The sequence below is a fragment of the Drosophila suzukii genome, chromosome 3, assembly GCF_043229965.1.
Source record: "Drosophila suzukii chromosome 3, CBGP_Dsuzu_IsoJpt1.0, whole genome shotgun sequence".
In the NCBI taxonomy this organism is placed as follows: Eukaryota; Metazoa; Arthropoda; class Insecta; order Diptera; family Drosophilidae; genus Drosophila; species Drosophila suzukii.
Genome location: NC_092082.1, coordinates 28,188,846 through 28,198,442, shown reverse-complemented (window position 1 = coordinate 28,198,442; position 9,597 = coordinate 28,188,846).

Sequence of the window (9,597 nt, the reverse complement as noted above, 5' to 3'; positions counted from 1 at the left end):
ACACAGTCAGAATTATTTAATTTCCAGGGTTCTGCCAATTCAGGCCTCCGAAACTTTCCAAGATTTTCTCACTGTATATCCGCAGCCGCTAAAGTACTTGCACATATTTTTTCGTTTTTCCAAATACAGTCCACATACAAATAAATCGAAAACGTCCACCACAACACTTACCGCGCCGGCAATAATTATTATATACATACATTCACATATAATTTTAATTCCACCATCCCGTTCCGACTAATTAAAGTTTTCCTTCGGCCATCCGGTTAAAAATAATAAAACAATAATTACACCAACCGACGTGAACATTTTTTTTTTTATTTAAAAACCAACAAACTTTTCAGTATTTTTTCGGTATATGGTATTTATTCCGCAAAATTGATTTTATCCAGGGAAAATAATACCAGCACTCCACCGCATGCTTAGCATCCTCCGTCCACCAATTTTTTTTGGTATAACTTAGTATTTTTTCCTCTAAATATAAAAATAAATTTAAAAGAATACTTTAATACTAAATAATCAACAAATAGCATCCTCCGGCCAACAACTTATTGGCATATTTTGGTATTTTTCTTCATTCATAAGTTTACATAAAAGCAAAATAATACAATTACTCGACCGGGGACTGTTAACACATATTTGGTATTTTTTCCCTCAATTTATTTCAAACGCAAAAAATACCAAACGTGATCCCAATTACAATTACATATACCAAAAAGGTTAAATATTATAGTATTTTTTCTCCACTCCTACTCACCGTTCCTAATCCGTATCATTGGGTTTAATTCCACAAAGTAAACCAGGTCGGTACTTGCTCCAATTTCTATTTCTCCGATCCACTATTATTCGACATAAACAAAGGCAAGCAGATTCTGACCCAAAAAGTTCATTTTTTTTAAATGTCTGTTGGAAGTGATAACAACAAGTTGTCTATTCCACCTGCCGTAGTTCCAGGCATATCCGTTGATCCACCCACACCCAAACTAACCGCTAAGTCCTCTTCGCCCCGAAAAAGGGTCACCCGTGCAAACGTCAAAACGGCATTAACACCTTCCCAAATTGCTCTAAGCAAATTTATTGAGGTCTCAGATCGGCTGAGTGAGTTTGAATCCAGAACAAACACTCCTTCGCCGGTCCCTCCTACTCTGTCCATGCTTAACATCCGCCGCGAAGAAATACGCGCATTATGGGACCGCATCAAGGCAGAAAAGGATGAAGTCACCGGGTGCATAGCAGAAGCCGGAGACACTGCAGCTGATAGTTTGCCAATTCTCAAAGCTAAATACGGCTACTGCTATTCCGTTTACGAGAGATGCGGGGCTCAGATCGCGGATATGATAGCCCAGGCTCCCCAAGTTCAAGCTGTTCCTAACCAGGTTTTCTCCGGAGGATATCTGCGGTGTCCGACCTTTAGGGATCTCTTTACGGCCATTTATATAAACAATCCAAGGCTGACGCCAGTCGAAAAACTGTTTCACCTAAATGCCAAAACAAACGGCGATGCACACACGATAGTGTCGAACTCCCCCCTTACTAACGATGGCTTTCGCACAGCTTGGGCTAACCTGAGCGTTTCGAAATACTTTTCAATGTGCAGTCCGTTAATCAGGAATCTGGGTCAGCTATCCGAGAACTTCAACGCAACATCCAGTGTTGCCTCTCAGCTTAAGAAATGTCCGAAATTCTAACCGAAAATTGGGATTGCCTCTTAGTGTACATGTGCTCCTCCAAACTTCGTAAGCTCGCGCTATCCTTGTGGGAACAGTCCCTGCACAACAAGGCCGAGATTCCGACGTGGCAGGAGCTGAACGCCTTCACCGGACCTTAGAAGCCATAGACGACGTACGGCAGTCAGGCTCGGATCAATCTCTGCCAAAAACATCCGCTCCCACGGCAGCGCCTCGAAGAATTAATTCTTACGAGACAAGGGTAGCACCCAAACCTAAAGGATGTGACCTTTGTAAAAAGAAAAACAATCCTGTCCGAAAATGTGCACGATTTCTTCAGATGACGGTCGACGAGCGGTCGACATATATAAAGAGAAAGCAGGTGTGTCTGAACTGCTTCGCACGAGGGCATCAGCTGCGTGATTGTGAAAGCACTCATAGTTGCTTAACGTGCCGCGGCCGCCATCACATCTTACTACACAGAGGCCACTCCTCCCAATCGCCTTCGAATCCATCCCCGAGACCCAGGTCAAGACCAAATACTCCAGTTGCCACCGCTTCCGGGTCCACGGACTCTACAGTCCAAAATTACTTCGCGACGAGGTATAGATCCGTCTTGCTGGGCACCGCCATAATTTACATATGTCACCTGGGGTCGAATTTTAAAACACGTGCCTTGATAGATTCAGGATCAGATGCAACCTTTATTTCTGAGCGGCTGTTTAAATTAATTAAGTTGCCTCACCAAGAAATCCGAGCCCAAATATCAGGCTTGAACGAGACAGTATCCGCTGAATCCAAAAAGCTCTGTCAGTCTACCATCCGTTCTCCGACCAGGCCTGGCTTGCAAATAAATACGACGGCCTATGTTCTTCCTCATTAAGCTGGAAACCTTCCGTCTTGTCCGATTCCGAAACAGTTTCTAAGGGATATTCCCGAACTGCCACTAGCGGATCCAAAGTTCTACGAGAGCGCACGGATAGATATTCTGGTCGTGGCCGACGTACTGCCATCCATTCTCCTAAGCGGCACCCGGCCGAACATTTGTGGCTCTCTCCTCGGTCAAGAAACCATTTTCGGGTGGATCCCAACAGGACCCGTTACTGCTCCAAGAGAAAGTCAGATTTCCGTTTCTCCACGCGAATCTCCCACACGGTTGACATAACCCTCGATAAGCTTCTCACCAAATTTTGGGAGGTGGGGGAAATGCCAGTAAAAGTGACAAAATCTTCAGATTTGACATGTGAGGAAAATTTTCTCCGGTCGTCCGAGAGACGATAACGGCAGGTATGTCATAAGCCTTCCGTTTCGTGATCCCGAAAACGTAAAATCCGCCCACGGTCACTCCAGATCCTCCGCGTTGTCGCAGTTCCTAAGAACCGAGATTTCGAATTACAGACGATAAATTTTGGAGTCAATTGCGCGCCATTCCTGGCCATTCGAGTCTTGCAACAGCTGGCAACTGATGTGCAGCTCAGCCATCCAAGAGCGAGCAACGTCAATCGAAATCATATGTACGTCGACGAAATCCTTTCGGGTGCTGACTCCGCCGAGGACGCTAAGCTCATTGTTCGCGAGCTACAAAGTGCCAACCACAAAATAATATTAGCTCATATCCAAAGCGATCATCTTCTGACAACCGCCTTCCTCGAGATCGACACTGAGAGAACAGCCAAAACTCTCGGCTTACGATGGAAGGCGTCGTCCGATGAGTTCTTTTTCATCCCACCAGATTTAGCAACGGAAATCTCTTCCACGAAACGCCAAGTCCTTTCCCAAATTGCCAAGCGGTTTGATTCAGCAGGCTGGCTCGCTCCATTTGTTTTGTGTGCCAAAATCTTTATGCAAGAGATTTGGCTTCAGGACCTAAGTTGGGACGATAAACTTCCAATTGAGCTGTGCCAAAGGTGGAACATCTTTCTTCAGAGCTATTCGGTCCTAGACCAGGTCAGAATACCCAAATGGGTTTCCTTCCGTCCAGAGTTCCGCGTAGAGCATCACGGATTCTGTGCCGCCTCGCAAAAGGCATACAGAGCTGCGATCTATGTGCGCGTAGAGGTGGGCCATAAGACGATGGTGCACTTGCTCACGGCCAAGACGCGTGTGCCGCCAGTCAAAACGGTGTCCCTTCTCAGGCTGGAGTTATGTGGGGCTCTCCTTTTGTCCGAGATGGCCGATGCCATTCTTCCTAATATGCCGATGCTGACCTCAAAACTCCATTGTTGGACCGATTCCACGATTGTGCTAGCCTGGTTAGCCAAGCCAGCGTGCCATTGGACAACGTTCGTTGCCAACAGGGTGACGAAGATCACCGATTCCACAGAGGCAGCCAATTGGTCACACGTTCAATCCGAACATAATCCTGCTGATTTGGCTTGTCGAGGAGTTCCCCTTCAAAAGCTGGTGGATAACCCGCTTTGGTGGCATGAACCCACTTAGCTGCAACGTCCACGCGATCATTGGCCCAGCCAGGGAACCGACATGCCGGCGACCGAGATCGAAAAGCGTGCCATCAAAGCCCATGTGGCGTCTATGCTGACAGAAGATTTCCTGAATCGCTTTTCTAAATTAGATAGAGCATTGCGGATCCTCGCGTATGTGCATCGATTTGTCCAGCGATGTCTAAGACAATCACCGCTTTCCGGGGTCCGTCTAGAGCCCCAGGACGTTGCCTCCGCGGAACAGCTCATGGCAATTTGCACTCAGCGCAGGTATTTTTCTGAAGAATACCGCTGCTTGAGTCAGAAGCGTACTGTGCCCGGGGCAAGTTCGATTCTCTCCCTAAACCCCTTTCTAGACAAAAAAGGGCTAGTCAGGGCATGCGGCCGCGTAACGGCCTCCGACAGTTTGCGGTATGATGAACGACATCCTATAATCCTACCGTACGAATGTGCACTCTCGCGGCTTCTGGTAAAATTCACGCATCTCGTTTTATTACATGGTGGTAATCAGTTAGTGATGCGTCTCACCCGGTCCAGATACTGGGTTCCAAGAATAAAGAGCTTGGTTAAGGCAGTGGTTAACTCCTGCAAGGTCTGCGTTATCCACAAAAAGAGATTGCAAGTCCAGATGTTGGGAAGCTTTCCGAAAGAGCAAAAGTCTTTTTTTCCGTCCGTTCACATGCACAGGGATGGACTATGGTGGCCCGTTTGATATAAAAAAATAAACCGGAAGAGCTTGTCTCACTACAAAAGGGTATGTGTTGGTTTTCGTTTGTTTTTCTACGAAGGCCATCCATCTATAGCCTACATACGACTTAACGACTGAAAAGTTTCATGCCGCTCTCGCTCGTTTCGTATCTAGAAGAGGGTGTCCGCGCCAAGTCCAGTCCGACAATGGAAAGACCTTCGTCGGCGCTTCCATCGTGCTTTCCCGAGACTTCCTGCAAGTTGTTAAGGAGTCTGTGACTAATGCTTATAGTCATCAGCAGCTCACCTGGCAATTCATTCCTCCTGGGGCATCCCATATGGGCGGCCTGGTGTCAAAAGCTTCAAGACCTTGTTTTACAAGTCCACCGCTACACGAAAGTACACCTTTGAAGAGCTGTCCACCCTCCTAGCGAGAATCGAAGCTTTTCTGAATTCCAGACCGCTATCTCCCGATAGGAGGAGGGCACTTTCTTGTTGGTCGACCGACATATCCACAGTAAGTAAAGGGCGAATCCAAGTCCATTCTGAACCGGTGGCAGCACTTAAAGTCCCTCCATCAACAATTTCGCACTCGATGGAAGGGTGAGTATCTTAAGGAGCTCCACAAGCGCAACAAGTGGCAAGTTCCCACAGAAAATATGCGCGTCGGCGACATGGTCGTCATTAAGGATGACAATTTTCCTCATATGAGTGGCGACTCGGAAGAATAGACTCCGTTTATCCGGGAACCGATGGCAAAGTCCGCGTAGTCGACATTCGTACGGCACGCGGCATTGTCAGACGTCCAGTGGCCAAGGTGGTTCTTCTTCCAAGAAACTACCTCGTAACGAGCTGCCCTTCTTATACACCTTAATCCGCAGCCATTATTCACATCATTGTTAATCAGCCCTGTTTGTTTTTTCCGACGGTAAACTCTAACCAGGAAAATGGCTCACCGTCCACGTAGCGCTCAAGCATTGGATAGCAGACGTTCGAGAGGTATTCAATCCTACCGATTTCGAGTCTGCCGCGGAATCCATCCTCTTCGGAAGTGTCAGAGGTTCCTAAATCTGAGCGCAGAGAAGCGGCTGTGGGCAGTTCTTATAAACAAATACTGCGCGAACTGTCTCGCACACGAGCACTCCACTGGGAGCTGTCGTAGCGGTGACCGGTGCAGAACGTGCGACCGGAACCATCACACGCTGCTCCACATGCACGAACTTGTTTCCCTAGCCTCCGCTAGGCAAAAGTCCAATGTAGCTCTCTGATGGTCATTGCTGAGGAAAAGGCTCCTTAATTCGAGCATTCATTGCGAGCGCCAACAAAGTTGGTTGGATTATCAGCCCAAATCTCCCGGGGTCTTCTTTAGAAACGACACCGTAGAGAGAACCTTGATCAACTCCAAAGGAACAAAGAAACAAATGAAGACACAAGTGTAGTATTTTACTGGAGGCTTGCTTTGCACCTCTGACTTGTAGAGAAATGGCCCACAAAAGTCTTTGCCAGTGACTTCGAATGCATGAGATCCATCAAGTCGATCCTTTGGAAGATCCGCCATTATATGCTCTACTACTCGAGGCTTCATTCGAAAGCATCCAATACATTTGTTTACTGCCTTCATCACCGCCTTCCTCACCCCAATAGGCCAATATTGGGATCGCATTATGCCGAGTAATGCCCGTGGCCCAGTGTGAAGATTGCGTTCAAGTGAGCAATAAAATAATGAACGATTGACTCTGAGGTAATATAATTGGATGGCGCCCATTAAAATCCAACGAAGGATTCCTTAGCCGGCCATCCACTCTAAGAAGCCCAAATTGATCAATGAATGGATGAGTGCACCAATTCGCTGGACAAGACGATGCAACAGCAGAGTACCGATTACTAAACTTATAGACGTGTCCGAAAGTTCTTTGAAGGGCAGCAAAGGAATTGGAAAATTTTGAACTGGCCACTATGTCTTCGCATGGAGATTTTGTTAGTAGAAACCTTCGGCGAACCTCAAGCGTTGGCTTTTTAGCAATGATTGGGGTCGGCCAGTCAGCTTTGGAGCCACAAAGGAATTTTGGTCCATGGGCCCAGAAAAGAGACTCGTCGAGCTCAGAGAGAGAGAATGTCAGCTGGATTTAAAGAAGTTGGAACGTATCGCCACTCCACTGACTCATTTTTCTCTTGAATGGCAGTTACCGGGGTCGGTACAAAAACATTGAATCTTGAGGGCTCGTCTCGGATCCATGAAAGCGGAACAGCAGAGTCGCTCCAGCAGTCCTTTAAATGCATTTGTCCCAGCCACTTCTGCGATGAGCCCAGAGAGAATTTCAGCCCCACAAGGTTCCAGCTTGGGCACAGTGACTTTGGGCAAATTAATTGAGATCGGCCGTTGCAAACGACGTAGACACAGGCACCATATGCTTCTATGCTGGCATCACAAAGTCCATGAATCTCACTCTCAGAGTTTGGAGAATGAACCAGGAAAATTTTTGATTTTGTGATCACAGGTCGAACCAACCCGAGAGGATCGTAAAACCGCACCGACCTTTAGGGATCTGTTTACGGCCATTTATATAAACAATCCAGGGCTGACGCCAGTCGAAAAACTGTTTCACCTAAATGCCAAAACAAGCGGCGATGCACACACGATAGTGTCGAACTCCCCCCTTACTAACGATGGCATTCGCCCAGCTTGGGCTAACCTAACTGAGCGTTTCGAAAACAAGCGGTTGTTAGTAAATAGCTAATTAAAAATACTTTTCAATGTGCAGTCCGTTAATCAGGAATCTGGGTCAGCTATCCGAGAACTTCAACGCAACATCCAGGGTTGCCTCACGGCTTTAGAAATGTCCGGAATTCGAACCGAAAATTGGGATTGCCTCTTAGTGTACATGTGCTCCTCCAAACTTCGTAAGCTCGCGCTATCCTTGTGGGAACAGTCCCTGCACAACAAGGCCGAGACTCCGACGTGGCAGGAGCTGAACGCCTTCACCGGACCTTAGAAGCCATAGACGACGTACGGCAGTCAGGCTCGGGTCAATCTCTGCCAAAAACATCCGCTCCCACGGCAGCGCCTCGAAGAATTAATTCTTACGAGACAAGGGTAGCACCCAAACCTAAAGGATGTCCCCTTTGTAAAAAGGAAAACAATCCTGTCCGCACATGTGCACGATTTCTTCAGATGACGGTCGACGAGCGGTCGACATATATAAAGAGAAAGCAGGTGTGTCTGAACATCAGCTGCGTGATTGTGAAAGCACTCATAGTTGATGCTGACTGTAAGACCTCAAAGAAAAACAATAATTAGTCAAAAACAAGGGTTTTTCCAAAATCAGTGCTATTATCAAACTTCAAATAAGACTTTTTATCCTTATCTGCAACTCCATCCAAAACAGCTGACAGGCTTAAAGTTTTGATGCCTGATTCTAATGATGACTTCCTTAGATTTCGCTCCAGATGTTAAATCATCCACAAAAAAATCGCGACGAATGACCTCAGCCCCAAGCGGAAGCGCTGTATGCTCGTCTACTTACAACTGATGCATAGCACGCATAGTTAGAAATGATGCTGACTTTGTGCCATAAGTAACGGTGTCTAGCCTAAACACACGCAATTGGTCCTGGGGGGATTCCCTCTACAAAATGCATTGCAAACGGCTGCCCTCAGGCTGAACCCTAACATAAAGGTACATTTTGCAAATGTGTCCTGTGATTGCTACTTGGTGTGAACGAAGCCGAAGAAGAACCTGGAACAGCTTAGGCTGAATTACAGGGCCTGCCATAAGAACATCGTTAAGAGAATCGCCTGAGGAACTGGCCGCCGATCCAATAAAACTACGCGAAGCTTTGTGGTGGAGCTATCTTCCTTTATGACGCAATGATGAGGCAAGAAGTATCGGTTCGACCCGATGTCAGCGGCAAAAACTGATGACATGTGTCTTAGATCGAGATATTCCTTTATGAATGCTGCATATTGAGCCTTCACGGCTGGCTGACGATTCAGCTTTCTCTCTAGGAACAAGAATCTTTGATAGAAAAACCTTGGGTCAGCTAACTGTATATTTTTAGGTATGTTCTAGTTGCCGATGTCGACATTGAAGATAAGCTGTCGCTCTGTTATGTTCGAAGCAGTCACCACGGTAATGTTGACTGAGTATTCGGAAGTTCGGGACTGAATCGCAATATTAATTATTAATTATTATTAATTATTATAATCTCCTATTCCAGTTACAGATGCTGAAGATTTTATCTTCTTTATTTGAAGCGAATCGGGACGTTATTAGATGTAGTTGCGAGCCCGAATCGAGTAGAGCTCGACAAGGAACGAAAACCCACGATCGGTTTTTTACTAAAACGCTAGCCGTTGCTAAGAGCACAATATCATTACTTAAATCCTGTGCTATAAGAGCAGTCGAAGTGGAAGGCAGTGCAGAGGGTGAGGCAGAGGGAAGTGCTTCTTGAAGCTGTGCTCCTTCTGGTGCTTAGATCCGCATGCACGACAATTACTGGAATTGCATTGCCTAACTTGATGACCAACCTTAAAGAAATGTATGCAAAGACCGAGCCGTCTCGCTTCTTGAAGCCGGTAAATAAGAAATGGAAGGACCCGCAATATTAAAGAATATACAGATCCAAGCGTTAGAGCTCAAAGCAACAAACGCCGATATAAGCGTGTTGGGTATTCTGTTACTTCCCACCTGATTGCCCGGCGCATAGTTTGTCATGGCGAAATCCATAGTCTCCGACATCCTGCATCGCTGCTCCAGAAATGATGCCATTCATTCCCACGTAGGAACTAAGTTGACAAGGGCA